Source organism: Peromyscus maniculatus, chromosome 19, assembly GCF_049852395.1.
Source record: "Peromyscus maniculatus bairdii isolate BWxNUB_F1_BW_parent chromosome 19, HU_Pman_BW_mat_3.1, whole genome shotgun sequence".
Lineage (NCBI taxonomy): Eukaryota > Metazoa > Chordata > Mammalia > Rodentia > Cricetidae > Peromyscus > Peromyscus maniculatus.
The window spans coordinates 79,545,627-79,564,103 of record NC_134870.1 but is presented as its reverse complement, the minus strand read 5'-3'; the positions used below and the strand labels follow the sequence as shown (position 1 = coordinate 79,564,103).

Genomic DNA, 18,477 nt, shown 5'->3' with positions numbered 1-18,477 from the left:
TTAAATTAGTCCATTTCCATAAATCTATACCTTGCCACGTGGCTGGTGGCTTGCTGGCGTCTTCACATGCTGCTGGTCATGGCGGCGGCGGCTGCAGTGTCCTTCTGCCTTCCTGTCCTTTTATTTCTCCACTCTGTTAGTCCCGCCTATCCTTCCTGCCTAGCCACAGCCGATCAGGTTTTATTTATTGATCAATCAGAACAACTTGACATACAGACCATCCCCCAGCACAGCCAAGTGCAGACCATCTCAGACACCTGCACTCAGGCCCATGGTCCTAATCATCCTCTATGCGGACCTGCTGGGTAACGCCACAAAGAACCCAAGAAGGGCTCCCACAGGACATACAGAACATCCTACAGCAGTCCTCCACAGTGTAAATCTATCCCATTGTGATGCAGGCTTCTACAGAGGGCTCAAAGTTATGTTCCCAGTAGGAACTTGTTATATATCTTGATAATTCATCAACTATTAGGAAAAATTCATCGAAGAAATGTGAATTTTAAGGACTTGTTTATTTTTATTTTTGTGCCTGTGTGTGCAGGTGTCTACAGAAGTCAGAAGAAGGTGTAGAATTCCCTGGAGCTGAGCCACCACTGGAGGATGTGAGCCACCCACCATGCCTGGGAACCTCCTTCAGGTCCACGGAAGAGCAGCAAGTACTTTTACTGTTGAGCCATCTCTTCAGCCCCAGTAGTTAGTCAATTTAAAGACAAAATGCAAAATATAACATATGTATTTCCCAAGTTTTTATTAACATGTGTCTTATATCCATGTAATTGGTTTCACATCTCGTTTTCATAAATAGGTAATATATTCTGGTTCTGTTCACTCCCTCTCATTACTCTGTCTCTTGTTCCCCCACCTCCAACTAATTTGCCTCCTCTTCCCAAATAGTTCCTTTTCTACTTTCATGTTCATAGTTATGAACCATAATTAAAAATTATTATAAATTATGTACCATACATGTGCGCATCACATCTTGGTCTGCCTTTCTTTTGAAACAAAATAATTTGGTGAGAACCTGTCCTTTTTATTTTGTTGAAGGATTCCTACCTTCTTTGGGCTGAATCATTATTTATCTACAATACTAATTTTTTAAAGAAATAATTTAAAAGAAATCTTTATGTATATGCAATATGCTATTTTTTCTGTACTAAATAAATGACAAATTTCATATAAGATATAGTTAGTTATAATATTATACTAAATCATATTAGAAAATATCTGCACAGACAGTTGGATTCAAGTGTATTTTTTGCATTGCTTTGTGGTGGGTAGAAATCAATTCTCATATGGTTGCTACTTGACTTTCACTCTAGAAAACTATTTCTTATATTAGGCTTGATACTATTTGACTGGGAAGCCTGGGAACCTCTAGCCGTAATGCAAGCTGTATTAAATAGGATCTATAGCTTGATGGCTGGTAGATGGAGGATTTGGAATTCTGCAGCACAGAAGAATTAGGTCTAACAACCCCATCATTATTTCAGAAAAGAGTCTCTTCAAGTGAAATGGTAATGAAAAAGGCATTCTGTCCTTATGCAACTTACAATAGACTTTACAGCTATTTGCCAACTCTGTCTAGGTTTTTTTTTTCCTTTCTTCTTCCCTTCCTTCCCTTTTCTCCCTCCCTCCCTCCCTCCCTCCTTCTTTCCTTCTTGTTCTTTCCTTTTCTTTTCTAAATAAACTTAACCTATTTGCAGAAAAATACATCTGTAACTTGACAAATTTCTGTATTTTTTAACATTGATCATTAGGGAAAAATAAACCTAAAATAGCAGTTCATGGAAGGAAGGGTTTTGTGTATATATGTGATGAGGTAATTATACACAGTTTATTGTCACAATCCTCATTTTAATTTTTGCTTGAACCCTTAATGTAGACAAGGGTGAAATGGGAAGGTAGACAGTTAATTACTACCACTACATTTCGGTATTATCAAATGGGATATGGACAGAAATCAAATGAAGCAGAGCACAATGACCCTCTCACTGTGAAGCTTCAGAACATCAACTCCACCTGAGAGACAAGCATCCGCTGGATCAATAAGACATTTTCCCACATTTCCCTGCTTGCCACAAAGCCTCTCATTTCCACCTTAGCTATTAATTGACTCAAATTGCATGAGGTCCTCCTGCAGCATAATAAGGAAGTCACCTTGTTTTGAACGACTTTGGATTAGCATGTGTGTGTGTGTGTGTGTGTGTGTGTGTGTGTGTGTGTGTGTGTGTGTATGCATTTGCATGTGTGTGTGAATGCAGACAGACATACGCTAGAGCATGTATGTGGAATTTAGAAGATAACCACATGCCTGGGTCCTTCCCTTCTACCTTATTTGAAAAGTTTGTCTCTTTGTTTTTGAACACAGCCTACACTAGGCTAGCAGGCCTATGAGCTTCCAGGGATTTTCCACTTTCAGCCTCCATCATCACCATAGGAACTCTGAATTACAGATACACACTAATACCCTTGGTTTCATGGGGGTTGTAGCAATTCAAACACAGGTCCTTGTACATTCACAGCAAGTTTTTTACTCAATGTGCCATTTCTTCAATTTATGTTCTTTGGAAGAAGTTTAGGACTCTGTTCCTATTTCTCTTCTTCAGAGTAACCCCGACCACTTCCAGCATTATACAGAACATTTGATCTCAAGTTTTTATTGTGTTAGGAAACTGCTTCCAAGTCTCCCAGAAGCCATTGTATTTGAGACATCACAACATTTTCTTGATCTCTTTCTAGTGTCTAAAGCTGTAACACCTATCTCACTGTTTGGCCTATGCTCCTGCTGCAGTAATTCTTGATGAGCGCACATTTAATGCAAAGGGATTTTAGTATCTAGCTTCAGCTCTCAGCTTCTCCTCTCAGTCCTTTGACAGATTCTTAGAAGGTGGAACTTGGGGATCAGAAGAGCTTTCCCCTTCTGATGAGAAAATCTAAGGTGAACATACTCAGTTTGGAGACACGAAGCTGAGAGCATTCATACACAAATGTACTCTTCTGTTTGTTCTTGTGTTGCTCATGGACATGTCCCTTTGTCCTGTTACATATTCAGAGAGCTGTTCTTATCTGTGCATATTGTTGAAGAAATAGTGATTCCCCTATTTCTCTGTTAATAAATACAATATTAATATCCTCTTTAAGCAATTTGAAATTACACTGTGTATGAGTCTTTATTTAATCTTCACTTACAGGTAGCAGGATAAAATCCCACTTGTCTACCCTGTGTCTATCAGTCTATCTACCCTCCCCCCATCTACCTACCCATTGGGCATTTATGGAGGCACAGCTCTCTGGAACATCACTTGAAACTTCCCATAGTATAAATTCTTCATTGTTAGTAGTCAATTTTCCATTTTTTGCACTATGTCTATTTTGAGTGTCTCTAAGAGGCATTTTATAATAATAATAGGGGTACATCGTGTTTAAATAATAAGCAATTGCCTGTAAAATGTGATTTTACAGAAACTAGAAGTGTTTGTATTTCACACTCAGTAGGAGGGATTGAACTTAGGTGCAATACATGACCAGTTTAACTTTCCAGTTTTTATTTAACTATTTTGAGATTTTTAAGCATAAATACTGTACTTATATTCTTTCTACCTCTTCATCCCCTCCCCAACTCCCTGTGTCCCTGCACTTTATCTCAAATTTATGTTTTTCTTTAATATAACTGTTACACACACACACACACACACACACACACACACACACACACACACACATTGTTTAAAATACATGTACACACATATGTAAACAATATTACTTGAAGTTTCCTATAGGGTAGATTCTTCATTGTTAGTAGTTTACCAAATTTATACTTTCCAATTATTTTTTTCCACTGTATCTAGCATGTGAGAGAGAGTTCATTTAGCATTACAATTATGTACATATTAGTGGCTAAGAACTTGTGAATGGGATAGTTGATTCTGTAAGTTTTCTTGTAGTGTTATTAAGCCTTCTGGCTCTTACAATCCTTTCTCCCCCTTGTCTGCTAGATTTCCTAAGCTCCACCTAATATTGGGCTGTGAATCTGCACCTATTTCCATCAGTTGATAGATGAAGCCACCCTCCCAACTGGATGACAATTGGACTGGGCACCAATCTATGAGTACGGTAGGATATCATTAGGTATGACTACATTGACTTTTTTTTCCCCTCCAGTCATATTTGGTTCTATCCTAGGTCTCTAGGTCCAGCCTCTGGGTCCTGGTGCTCCAGGCAGTGACAGGAGTTGGCTTACTCTCCTGGCATGGGCTTTAGACTAGACTGGCACTGACTGGACACTTCCTCAATCTCCAGGACTCCCTTACCCCAGCACATCCCATAAGTAGGACAGACTGTAAGTGACAGACTGGTCACAGGAGATGGTCAGTTCAGGCTAAATATCTGTAATTGCTAAGAGTCTTACCTGGGGTCATCTTTGTAGATTCTTGGGCAATTCCCCTGTGCCAGGTTTTTACCTGACCCCCCAACGCATCCCTTTTCCAGTAGTCTCTTTCAGTACTCTCCCCTTCCGTCCCTTCCCCAACCTGATCACTTATGTTCCCATCCCCTCCCACCCACAGTCCACTCACAAAAATCTCTACTATTTTCCTTACCCAGGAAGATCCAGGCATCCCCCCCATAAAACCTCCTTGTTACCTAGTATCTCTGGGTCTGTGAATTGAAGCATAATTACCCTTTATTTTACAGTTAATATCCACTCATGAATGAGTATGGACCATGTTTGTCTTTCTGCGTCTGGGTTACCTCACTCATAATTTTCTCTAGTTCCATCCATTTTCCTTCAAATTTTCTGGTATCCTTGTTTTTTAACAGCTGAGTAATAATACTCCACTGTGCAAATTTACCATGTTTTCTTAATCCATTCTTCTTTTGCTGAATGATAAGAACATCTAGATTATTTCCTGGCTACTACAAATTAAAGCTGTTATGAACATAGCTGATCAAGTGTCTGTCAGGTATGACTGAGCATCCTTGGGCCTATACCCAAGAACTGGGTATAGCTGTGTCTTGTGGTAGGTTGAGTCTCAGTTTTCTGAGAAACTGCCACACTGACTTCCAAAAGTGACTGTACAAGTTTGCATTCCAACCAACAATGGAGGAGTGTTCCCCTTGCTCCATGTCCTCTCGAGCATGAGATGTCACTCGTGTTTTTATTCTTAGGCATTCTGACAGATGTAAGATGAAATCTCAGAGTAATTTTGATCTCATTTCCCTGATGCTAAGGATGTTGGACATCTCCTTAAGTATTTCTTGGCTATTTGAGATTCTTCTGTTGAGAATTCTGTTTAGATCTGTACCCCATTTTTGATTGGATTATTTGGTTTGTTGATGTCTACTTTGTTGAGTTCTTTATATACTTTGGAAATCAGCCCTCTGTCAGATGTGGGGTTGGTGAAGACATTTCCCATTCTATAAGCTGCCATTTGATGGTGTCCTTTGTTTTACAGAAACTACAGTTTCATGAGGTCCCATTTATTAAGTGTTGATCTTAGTATTTGAGCTATTGGTGTCCTGTTCAGGAAGTTGTCTCTGTGCCAGTGGACTCAAGACTGTTTCCCACTTTGTCTTCTACCATATTCAGTGTATCTGGATTTATGTTGAGGTTTTGATCCTGGACTTGAGTTTTGTACAGGGTAATAGATATGGATCTATTTATTCTACATATGGACAACAAGGTAGACCATCAGCATTTGTTGAAGATGCTTTCTTTTTTCCATTGTATAATTTTGGCGTCTTTGCCAAAATTTCAGTGTCCATAGGTGTGTGGATTTGTGTCTGGGTCTTAATTTGATTCCATTGGCCAACTTGTATGTTTTTATGCCTCTATCATGTGGTTTTTATTATTACAGTGCTGTAGGAGAGCTTGAAATCAGGGATGTTGATAATTCCAGAAGTTCTTTTATTGTACAGGATTATTTTAGCTATATTGGGTGTGGTGGTATTCTAATTGTACTGAAATGTGATTTTGATTGTATGTTAATAAATAAAGTTGCCCGGGGGTCAGAGCTATTAGAGCCATAGACAGAGTGTGGTGGTGGTGGTACACGCCTTTAATCCCATAGATCTCTGTGTGTTCAGGGATACAGCCAGCATTGGAGACATATGCCTTTAAGACTTGGGGGCTGTATATTCAGACAGTGACGAGGCAGTCATGTGTTTGGGTTTACAACCAATGAGAAGGCAGAACAACATACTATAAAAAAAAAAAAAAACGAACAGACAGGATATAGCTCTCTTTCGGGAAGCTGGGACACCGCAGGCGGAAGGGTGAGATTTTAGCTCTGAGCTCTGACCTCTCGGCTTTCTCTTTTACATTGTTTCTGTGATTCTTATTTAATAAGACTGTTGGTTACATCAACAATTGGGTTTTTTGTTTTCCATATGAAGTTGAGTATTGTTCTTTCAAGTTTTGTATTGTGTTGGTATTTTAATGGGTATTGCACTGAATCTATAGATTACTTTTGGTAAGATGGCCACTTTTCCTATATTAATCCTACCAATCCATGGTCATGGGAGAGCTTTCTGTCTTCTGATATCTTCTCCAGTTTCTTTCTTGAAAGGCTTGACATTTTGTCATATAAGTCTTTCAGTTGCTTGATTAGAGTTACCCCAAGATACTTTATATTATTTGAAGCTATTATAAAGATGTTATTCCCTGATTTCTTTCTCAGCCTGTATATAGGAGGGCTACTGATATTTTGAGTAAATCTTGTATCCAGTCACTTGACTAGAGATCTTTATCAGCTATAGAAGTTCCCTGGAAGAGGTTTGGGGTCACTTTTGTATGCTATAATATCACCTGTAAATAGTAATACTTTAACTTCTTCCTTTCCAATTTGTATTCCCTTTATCTCATTTATCTGTCTTACTGTATAGCTAGAACTTCAAGTACTATATTGAATAGGCATGGAGAGAGTGGACAACCTTATCTTGTTCCTAATTTTAGTGGGATTGCTTTGAGTTTCTCTCTATTTAATTTGATATTGGCAACAGGCTTGCTGTATAGTGCTTTTATTATGTTGAAATGTAGGGTTTTTTTTTTTTTCATTCTTTTGGCTCTTTGTGGAGTCTGCCACCTGGCTCCCAAATAAATCATATAGAGACTTCTTTTTTTAAATGAATGCCCAGCCTTAGCTTGGCTTGGTTCTAGCCAGCTTTTGTTAAATTAAATTATCCCATCTATCTTTTCCTCTGGGATTTTACCTTTTTCTATTTCTATATACCTTTCCCTACCTTTGTACTAGTTGTATAGCGGTGTGGCTGGCCCCTAACATCCTCCTCTCCTTTTCTAACTCCTCTATCTTTTTCCCCCAGATTTTTCTTCCTATTTATTCTCTCTGCCTACCAGCTCCACCTATCCTGTCTCCTGCCTAGCTGTTCATCTCTTTATTAGAACAATCAGATATTTTAGACAAACAAAGCAACACAGCTTCACAGAGTTAAACAAATGCAATGTAAGAGAATGCAACATATCTTTGCATCATTAAATAAATGTTCCACAGTATAAACAAATGTAACACATCTTAAAACAATATTCTACAACATTTATGTATGTCCTTTTTATTCCTGATCTCGCCAAGACTTTTATTATGAATGGGTGTTGGATTTTGTCAAAGGCATTTTCAGCATCTAATAAAATTATCATGTTTTATTTTTTCTTTCAGTTTGTTTTTATGGAGGATTGTGTTGATAGATTTTTGTATGTTGAAGCAATCCTGTATCTCTGTTATGAAGTCTACTTGGTTATGGTGGATGATCATTTTGATGTATTCTTGGATCCAGGATGCCAGTATTTTATTATTTTTTGTATCAATGTTCATGAGTGAAATTTTTCTGTAATTCTCTTTCTTTTTTGAGTCTTTGTATGGTTTGAGTATCATGGTGATTATGGTCTAATAGAAAGAATTTAACAATGTTTCTTCTGTTTCCATTTTGTGGAATAATTTGTAAAGTGTTGGTATTAGTACTTCTTTGAAAGTCTGGTTGAATTCTATGTTAAATCCATTTGTTCCTGGGAATTTTAATGACTGCTTCTATTTCCATAGGGGTTATCCATTTATTTAAATTGTTGGTGTGATCTTGATTTAACTCTTGTAAGTGGTATCTATAAGGAAATTTGTCATTTCTTGGAATTCCAAATCAAATGGACCTAAGAAGCAAGTTGATGTAGCTATCCTAATATCTAACAAAATAGATTTCCAGTCAAAAATTAATCAAATGATATGGATAAGGGCATTTCATATTAATCAAAGGAAAAAATCAACCAAGATTATGTCTCAATTCTGAGCATCTATGTTCCAAATATAAGGGCACATATATTTGCAAAAGAAACATTACTAAAGCTTAAATCACACATCAAACTCCACCCAATAATAGTGGGAGATGTGAAAAACCCACTCTTACCAATGGATAAGTATTGTGATTTTGCTCTTTTGAGGGGCCTGCCAGTTAGCTCCCAAATAAATCGTACATGGAGGCTTATTCTTAGTTATAAATGATAGGCCTTAGCTTGGCTTGTTTCTTGCCAGCTTTTCTTAACTTTAAATTGTGCCATCTGTCTTTTGCCTCTGGGCTTTTACCTTTCTCTATCCCTGTATACCTTTCCTTCTTACTCTATTGCTGGTTGTGTAGCTGAGTGGCTGGTCTCTGATGTCCTCCTAGCCTTGTTCTTGTTCCTAGACCTCATCTCTTCCAGATTTCTACTACTATATATTCTCTCTGCCTACCAGCCATGCTTATCCTTTCTCCTGCCTTGCTGTTCTCCTGGCCATACAGTTCTTTATTAGACAATCAGGTGTTTTAGACAGGCACAGTAACACAGCTTCACAGAGTTAAACAAATGCAACATAAACAAAAGTAATATACCTTAAAATAATATTTATCAAAAGACAGGTTATCCAAACAGAAAACAAACAGAGAAATAATAAAACTAACAGATGTTATGACTCAACCAGCCTTAACAGATATCTATAGAATATTTTATCCAAACACACACACCCCCATACACACCTGCTTTTCAGCATCTCATGGAACCTTCTTCAAAATTGACCATATACTCAGCCACAAAGCAAGTCTCAACACATATAAAAAATTGAAATAACTTCCTGTATCTTATCAGACCACCATGGATTAAAGCTGGATTTCAACAACAACAGAAACAACAGAAAGCCTAGAGACTCATGGAAAGTGAACAGCTCTCTACTGAGTTATCATTGGGTCAAGGAAGAAATAAAGAAAGAAGTTAAAGACTTCCTAGAATTCAGTGAAAATGAATGTACAACATACCCAAACTTACGGGACACAGTGAAAGCTGTGCTAAGAGGAAAGTTCATAGCATTAAGTGCCTTCATGAAGAATTTGGAAAGATCTCTTGCTGTTGACTTAACATAACACCTGAAAGCTCTAGAATAAAAAGACACAAACACATCCAAGAGGAGTAGATTGTAGGAAATAATCAAACTGAGGCCTGAAATCAATAAAATAGAAAGAAATGGAACAATGCGAAGAATCAATAAAACAAAGAGTTGGTTTTTTGAGAAAATCAACAAAATAGATAAACCCTTATCTACACTTACTAAAAGGCATAGAGAGAATATCCAAATCAACAAAATCAAAAACAAAAAGGAGAAACAACAAATTCAGAAGAAATCCAGAGAATCATTAGGTTATATTTCAAATAACCTGTACTCCATTAAAAAAATGCTTTATTTTTTAAGCTGCCTTGGTTACAGTATCTTATCTCAGCAATATAAAAGGAGCTAAAACAGGAACATTTCATGTTCAAACTATGAAACCTGGGATGCTCACCAAGATAATCTGTAAATTAGTTTTATTGCTTCTGACCAAAGGGGGAAAATTATATAATATAAAATTTACCAGGGTGTAGAAGTAACCAACTTATTAAATAAGAAACACAGAGCCAATGCAAAGATGAAAGCCCAAGAGGTCAGAGCAATAGCTAAGAGCTAAAAACCTTACCCTTCACTTTCGCTGTTGTTCTACCTCTCCGAAAGAGAGACCTACTTCCTGTGTCTGTCTTTTTATAGAGTTTCTGTTCTGCCTTCTCATTGGTTGTAAACCCAACCACATGACCTCCTAGTCACTGCCTGTCTGTACAGACCTCCAGGTCTTCTATGGTTGGTATTGAGATTAAAGGGGTGTATCTCCAATGCTGGCTGTATCCTTGAATACACAGAAATCTACCTAGATCTGCCTACCAAGTGCTGGAATTAAAGGCGTGCACCACTACTGCCCAGCTTTCTCTATGGCTTGCTAATAGCTCTGACCCCCGGGCAACTTTATTTATTAACATACAAATAAAATGACATTTCAGTACAAATAAAATATCACTATACCAGGGCTTAAGAGATGGCTTAGCTCTTACTGTCCTATAAGAAGACCTGAGTTTGGATCCCAGCACACTCATTAAGTGGCTCACAAAAGAAATAGTATGCCTGTAACATAAGTTTTGAGGTATCTGACGGTCCCACCTGGCTTCTATAGGCACGCGCACGCGCACGCACACACACACACGCACACACACACACACACACACACACACACACACACAAATAAAATTAATCCAAAAACACCCCTACTAAACCTGTGGCCTGCCTGCCACATGTGGCTCCATGTGGCTGAAGATAGCTATGCATTCAGTTCAGTAAAAAATTATAAACTTACTTAAAACATGTGCCTTAGTTAGGGTTACTATTGCTGCAGTGAAACACCATAACCAAAAGGAAGTCATGGAAGGAAAGGTTGGTTTGACTTGTACTTCCACATCACAATTTATAATCCAAGGAAGTCGAGTCTCAAGCAGTCCAGAAACCTGGAGGCAGGAGCTGATGCAGAGGCCATGGAGGAGTGACCCTTCTGTTTTGCTCCTCATGGCTTGCTTGCTTAGCCTGCTCTCTTAAGCACCCCGGACCACCAGCTCATGGGTAGCACCAACCACAATGGGATGGGTCCTGTCACATCAATCACTAATTAAGAAAGTGCATTACAGGCTTGCCTATAGCTCCATGGAGGAATTTTCTCAATTGAGGTTCCCTCTTTTCAGATGATGTGGTGGTTTAAATAAGAATTGCTCCCATAAGTCCATGTACTGGAATGCTTAGTCATCAGGGAGGTAGCACTACTTGAGAAGGATTAGGAGGTGTGGCCTTGTTGGAGGAGGTGTGCCACCGGGGATGGGCTTGGAGGTTTCAAAAGCCCTAGCGCCACTCAGTGGCTCTCTCTCTTCCTGCTTCCCGAGGACCTAGATGTAGAACTCTCAGCACCATGTCTGCCTGAGTGCCACCATGCTCCCTGACATGACAATAATGGACTAAACCTCTTAAAATGCAAGTAAACCTTAACTAAATAACTTCTTTTATAATAGTTGTCAGAGTCATGGTGTCTCGTCACAGCGACAGAATTCTAAGAGAGAAGTCTTTAGCTTGTATCAAGTGGACGTAAAAACTAGGCGACACGTGTTATCGGAGGGATGACTATTTTTGTGACTCATTTGTCTCAGATGTGAAACTTAGGTATGTCACCATGCTGCAAGTTGGAGGGAGGTGCCGAAAACATTTTGTCTTTGATTTTGATGAAGTATATATTATACTGTTGTGAAACCAATCTCTAGAAATTTTTCGCTTTGTAAACATCCAATAAACAGCCCTTCTTTCCCCTAAGTGCCCTCTCTGGTAATCAGCACTAAACCTTATCATTCTTCTAATTTGACTACTTGAGTTCGCAGATGAATGGAATCATGCAGCATTTGCAATTTTTGCCACTAGTCTTTGTCTTGGGCATAAGCTCTATGTGTTTGATCTAGATTGTAAAGTTTTTCCATTTGCCAGATATGTCTAACATCTCAAAATGCCCTTCTTTAACTGAAAAATCTTTACTAGTTCTTTGAGAATCCTATACATTGTATTTTGATCACCCTCACTACCTTTCCCCAATGCTTTTGAGATCCTCTCAGAATTCCTGTCAAATGCTGAACGGTAACCAAGAACACTGAGCGTAGCCTTTAAATTTGGTGGAAGAGGTGGTATGTGGGATCTTACCAGGCAACAACGCTAAAAGAGGTAACACATCCTAGCACTGGATTTTTTTTATGTTAAACTATTGTATTATTAACAATGCTGAGAGGAGCATTGTCAGCCTGCCATAGGATCAATTCATTTAAACTGTTTTTATATATGTGTATGTATGTATTTTAGAGAATGTCTATGGTAGTAGGATTCCATTTTAAGGCTAAACACAATTTGATTGAACATACCACATTTTGTTTAGTCATTAATCTTTAGAAACATTTGCTGTTGTCGCTTTTTGGCTACATTTTACTACTGCTATGAACAACAATGTGCAAATATTTCTTTTAGCTTACTCATGCTTTCAATTGTTTGGGATGCATTCTACATATCCTTGCTTGTTACTTTTACTTTCTGAGATAGCAGAAATCCTTCTTTCTACAAAGCTCAATAAAGTTTTTATTTTAAATTATTTATTAGTGATTTTTATCATCTATTCATATATTTGTGGTCATTTATATGTTATTCTTGACCAAGAGACTATTCAAGACTTTAATCTGGTTTTAAATTTAGTTATTTGTTGTTTATGTTGAGTTATGGTATTTCTTTAGTCTAAATAGAAATGATTATTTGTATAGTTGGCAAACATTTCCTCCAATTTGATAGATTTTCCTGTATTTAATTTGATAAAAATTCACAACAAATAATCAGGTTCATAGAATGAGCTCATCCTATAAGCTTTATAAATCCCATTCCCCCTTGTGTACTTGGGTAAATGTGTCCTGGCAAGGAACAGAACCCCTTCAGATTAGTATGGAAATCTCTAGTTCAGCAGGTTCTGTGACAGTGCTTCTAGCTCCTCTCTCTGACACTGAGGCATTTTAAAGTCCAAGGCATGGCAATTCTTAGGTAAAGTGCATGACAATACAACTTGGGTTTTGATAGTTAAAAGAATATTTAATGGAGAGAATAAGAAAAGTACAAGGTTATTTAAAGTGGAAACTTGAAACCTTGACACTTGAGGCAGTTATGAGTCGCAGGACCAAAGGCTTTGTAAGATGGAAAGTATGTATATGGTAATATCCAAATTCTCCACATGTACTGATTTTCCCAATCCTATCAAGATAACTGTGGCTGTTTTTAACTAGTCCATCTTACTCTGGTTCTACAAAATAGTCTAATTTCTTCTGCACAGTTGACTTTCCTGTTTCCCCTGTTTTATTGTATTAGTTAATTACTTCAGTCTTCTTCCCAGATATGTTTGCATTTCTTATAGCTGGGTTCAGTGTTATCTGACTTTTCATCCTCATGCCTTTGTTTCCTAAATCTTCTAAACCTGAACTTCTTCCTTGAATCTTATTTGAATTATCATCAAGTACTAGAATCAGCAACTGTCACATATTTTTTATTTTTTAAGTGACCTCTTGCTTTGGAAATTTGATGCAGATATACATTGGTTTCTATTGTTCTTGAGAAGATGGTTGCCTGGAAGAGTAAGAGTCTTTTAAAATCACTTTACCTGAGGATTCTCATCTGTGGCCATTGAGATTCAGCTGGACAACAAAGCCACTGTATTGTTTGTGGAGTACAAGGAACAGAGTTCTAGACAAGGAAACAGGATTATACAAATGTTGCAGGCTGCAAGAATTAAGGTCAAATAAATAGTCCCTAAAGTTCAGGAAAACCCTTAAAGAGACCTTAGCCAGAAGGTGGGAAGTGATAGTTAAATGTGACCTCAAAAGTGGTGATTATTTGAAATAATTTCTGGGAATCCTTAATAACTATCTCAGCCTGCAACATCGAAGAATGCACTCATTGAGAATGCCCAAGCATCCCACTGGGACACAGCCTGTGCCCACACACCTGCCTTTAACTCCCTCCAGAAAACAATGGCCCCATCTTTTTTATTCCAATTCTGATACAAGTCCATTTTACTGACAAACTCAAAGGCTGTTCCAGGCAAATAAGTGAGCTCTGAACAGTCAATTTCAGTTCATTACAGTTAGACACGTCCTTAGAAGGATGGTCAGCAGGCTGACATTCCTTCTTCATTCCCGCATGTTTTAGATTTCCTGGAAACATCGTGGTTAGTCACGGTTGTACTTGTACTTTATGTCATGATTTTATTTTAGATCCTACCTTTGTGAGTCAGAAGAATTAAACTTTGGGAGAAAAAGATTTAAAAATCTAAAAGAAAGGTGTTTTTTTTTCTTTTTAAATTTATCCCTTGTAAATGGAAATAGATTATACACAGATGAGATAAATTAAAGGTATATTTAAGGAATAATGTATAGTTAGCTCTCTGAAATAGGGTCACACATATAGTCGACTGGAATGTATCTGGGGTGCTAGAATTGTATTTATGGATTTTTACATTTTTGCATTAGTTTTGCTTTGAAACACTACCGTTCAACAGTTCCTCTGAACTTAGTGAAAATCATTATATGCGTTCTAGGAATATTAATTGTGTGCACATGTGTTTGTATTTATGCGTGTGTGTGTGTGTGTGTGTGTGTGGCTGTGCATGCATATGTGTGTGTGTGTTTCTGTGAAAGTGTGTGTTTCTGTATGTGTTTTTTGTTGTTTCCTGTGTGGGTGTTTATGTGTGTATGTGTGCATGGGTTAGTGCATGTGTGTAATATGTGTGAGTTTGAGTGTGTGTCTCTATGCCTGCAGGTGTGTGCATTCTCACAGAATCCCATACTCTTCTTTTTCATGTCAGGAGCCATGTTTTATATTTCTCTGTATCACTCTCACCCACCAGAGTAATGCTCCCCTAGTAGGAACTCAGTAAGTGTTTGTTACTTGATTGATAGTCCAGTATTTCTTTAGTGTTTGGACTTCTCCCACTGAATGTGTGTGTGTTGGAATCCACTAGAGTGTCAGACTGTGAAAAATTGACATCATAAAACAGTCGAAAATAGCAATGTAGCTGAATTGACAGTGAATGCCTTGAAAAATGTGCTATAAATTTATACTCCAAGCACACACGGCAAGTTCGGCGTGTGTCCCTGTGCAGTGGAAGAGCAGAAGAGTAGGTTCCTTAAAATGCTCCTGCTTTATGCATTGCCAGGAATATACAGGTAGCAAGATCTGGAAGAGGAGATGAACCAGAGACAACTAGATTAGCTTTAAAAGCTCCCTTTTCAAATACAACACAGCAATAATATCAAATTGAACAGTACATACCCAAGGGGAAAAACCAGTGATGGAAGTTGACTTTCAGATACTCGGTGATTCAGGGAAGGTAAAGCCAATACTGCCACAGCATAGCCTAAAGGAATGATTGTGTGCATGTGCGTGTGCATGTGCGTGTGTGTCCATGTGTCTGTGTGTCCGTTTGTGTCCGTGTCCGTGTGTGTCCGTGTGTGTGTGTGTGTGTGTGTGTGTGTGTGTGTGTGTGATATGTGAGGTACTGAGATATCTTTCAGTGGGACCTGGGGCTTGTATAATGAGATTGGCAGGATGGTGACTGAGCCCCAAGGGCTTCTACTGTTTTGCTTCCCCAGCTCTAGAATGACACACGTACAACGCCTTGCTTGACTTTGATGTGGGTATTCGGTTTGAAATCAGTCCCTTACACTTCCAGAGAAGGCCGTTTAACTGTCTAAACTTCAGTCCCAAGCTTGACAATAATGTTTATGTCTTCTTACACTAAAAAATAATTTGATTTTTAATCATGAATTTTAATGAAAAATATTCTTTTTATATAAAAATATTTAGTATATTTTGAAAACCTTGATAATTGTAAGATATACTAATTGTTTCCACTGGTGTATATATAATTAAAGTATTTCTATTACATATATGGAAATGAATGGCGAGAAAAATTCACAAACAATAAGTTATACACCTGTAAACATGGCATTAATTTGGGCACCTAAATATTTTCAACAATTGACTATAGATTTTTTGTTTAATAAATATGTGAGCTTAATATCCTTGTAAGTCAAATGTATTTGCTGAGGTATGTCATCATACTATATATTATGTAACATCAAAAATCTGATTGTTTCAAAATCAGTAGTTAAACAGCAGAGCACTTCTGGGCCAGTGAGATGTCCCAAAGTAGGCAAAGACACTGTTGTCAATCCTTATAACTTGAGTTCTGTCTCCAGAAGTCACCTGGTGGAAGAAGAGAGCCAATTCCCACAGTCCTCTGATTTCCATATGCATGACCACAACTTCTCCTCCCAAACACACATAAATAAGGAAGTAAACTTAATGTAGAGCATTTTTACTGGATTCTGAGAAGACTAATGATGAATCCAAAAAGTAGTAGGAGAAATGCCCCATTGCAGATATTTAAGGACCCAAAAGACATGGGACAAGGGAGAGTTGGTCTTTCTGTAGATACGTTCATATTTGTACTGATTTCCACTGCTTTGAGTTACACTAATTATAAGTGAATTTTAAGAAAGATAAACTTTTACTCATAATAGAAAGACTCGTCATGACTGTAATCAATATCATATGGTGAAGTGAGCAAGAGATCAAACTCCTGGATGATGTTTGGCTAGAACACGTGGCAAGGGCTCTTCTTGGAAAGTGGCATAAGGTAACTTGTAGCACTGCTTCCAACCACCATAGTAGGAAACAGGAAGTCACTCATTTGATGAGCAGACATATTGGGCCTTCTTTAGAGGAGTTTTTCCCCTCTAGAGTAAAAACTAAGTAGAAAAAAACCAAAATGAAGTAGTTTGTAAATAATATTGATAATTATTTTTTGTTGTTATTGGAAAAATCAGTTTGGATAAAGGCATGCTATCTAAGCTTATCCTATTCTTTTTTTTTTCCTGAAAGGCAGAAGGAAGTCAGCTCAAGGATTAGGCTTTAGGATTTGAGAATGTTTCTATAGTATGTGAGAAAAGTGTCAAAGAAAACTGCAGGCAGCAGACAATTTCATCCACTCTAAATCTGGAAAGGACTCTTAAGTGTATGGAGCTCCTGGAATATTTAGCAGAATCTGCCTAGAGATACTCTGGCATGCCAGAAAGACAAAGTGCATCCTTAAACAGCTCTGTGCTGTCCAGTTGAGAACTAATTTTGATCTCCATGAAGCCTCAAAGGCCAGTCTAGTAAAAGGAACATTCAGAGGAAGTAAATATTCTATTTTGGATATCTTATTTCTTTCAAAAGTCTTATGTGAATCTTTTTCCTGTATCTATAGATAAGTATAGCTACCACCCCTCACAAAGAAGCCTCTCATTACAAGTGGGTTAACATCACAGAAAAACACAGCTGTACACAATGTAGAGATCAGCACATCTTGGGGATACCAGCTTCAGTGGATAGGTCTGCATCACAGCTCCTACATTTATGGCTCAAAGAATATCAAGGGAAAGAGGGGCCAGAAGAATGTAAGAGCCAGTATATAAGGAAGTCTGTGGTGAACTAAAACAAAACCAGAAGAATGGTAATATATACGGACACATTAACTGAAGAGGGAACATTTCACAGGGTCCACCCCCAGATAAAGAACTACAGTCAACTAATGACTGCTAGAAGGAAGAGAATCCATCTCTCCCAGGATGAGCCTCCTATTGGTTGTTCAATATAGAGTGTTTAACCCTGAAACAATATACACACAAACAGCAGAAGAAGACTCAGCAGGTTGTATTTGCACATTTGCATACACACGTCTGTAAAAAATAATGAAAAACAAAGAATCTACGAATTTGAGTGAGGAAGAACATGGGAGGAGTTGGTGGGAAGGTACCTGAGAGGGGTGGGAGAAGAACGAGAAAAGGCAAATGTTGTAATTCTATTCAAATTAAAAACATAGTTTTTAAAAAGTATCATTTTTATTTTATTTTAGGCTACCTAATTTACAGAGTCAAGATAGAATAATACTTAAATCTTTGGGGGTTAATACAATGTTTAAAAATGCATTAGGCATTATCTTTAGCAAGTGTAATGAGTCAATGTCTGCAAGCAGACAGCAGACCTTAGTAAGTTTTAAAACAAGAGCTAATTTAATAGCATCAAGTGAAAACAATAAACACATTAATTCTAACTTCACTTAAAACATTTACATGGTTACTCTAAATTTCACTATTTATAATTAATTATTGGCAATTAATATTTGAGTATTAGCTCTATAAGGATTTTGTCAATGTAGATATGCTTTTGAGATACTTTCATTGTTTTTGTATGACTTTATTTTCATATAGAACAGCATAATATTAATGTAAGACATTAATTCCTATTCATATAGACAGGTAAATAATCTCTTTTAAATGATTTTGGAATTAAAACACATATATTCTACATGTTCTCAGACAAATGAAAAGTTCTTTGAAAACAGTATCTCAAAAATTTGCTCATATTATAAAAGAAAAAAGCAGTCTTCAAGCTACTTATTTTCTCTAAGACTATCTTATGTTTATTACCAGTAATCATCAAATTAAATAAATTATGCTTTCAAAGTATTTTACTGAGTCAG

The 18,477-nt window shown here is 37.5% G+C and overlaps 1 long non-coding RNA gene across 1 annotated transcript; it reads left to right on the top strand.

Moving 5' to 3' along the window:
• Nucleotides 1-541: 541 nt before the first annotated feature.
• On the top strand, nucleotides 542-17,890 carry LOC121824125 (uncharacterized). The gene is made up of 4 exons (XR_006065930.2): nucleotides 542-659; nucleotides 3,999-4,131; nucleotides 16,475-16,590; nucleotides 17,203-17,890. It is a non-coding gene; the product is annotated as an uncharacterized LOC121824125 (long non-coding RNA).
• The last annotated feature ends 587 nt before the right edge of the window (nucleotides 17,891-18,477 follow it).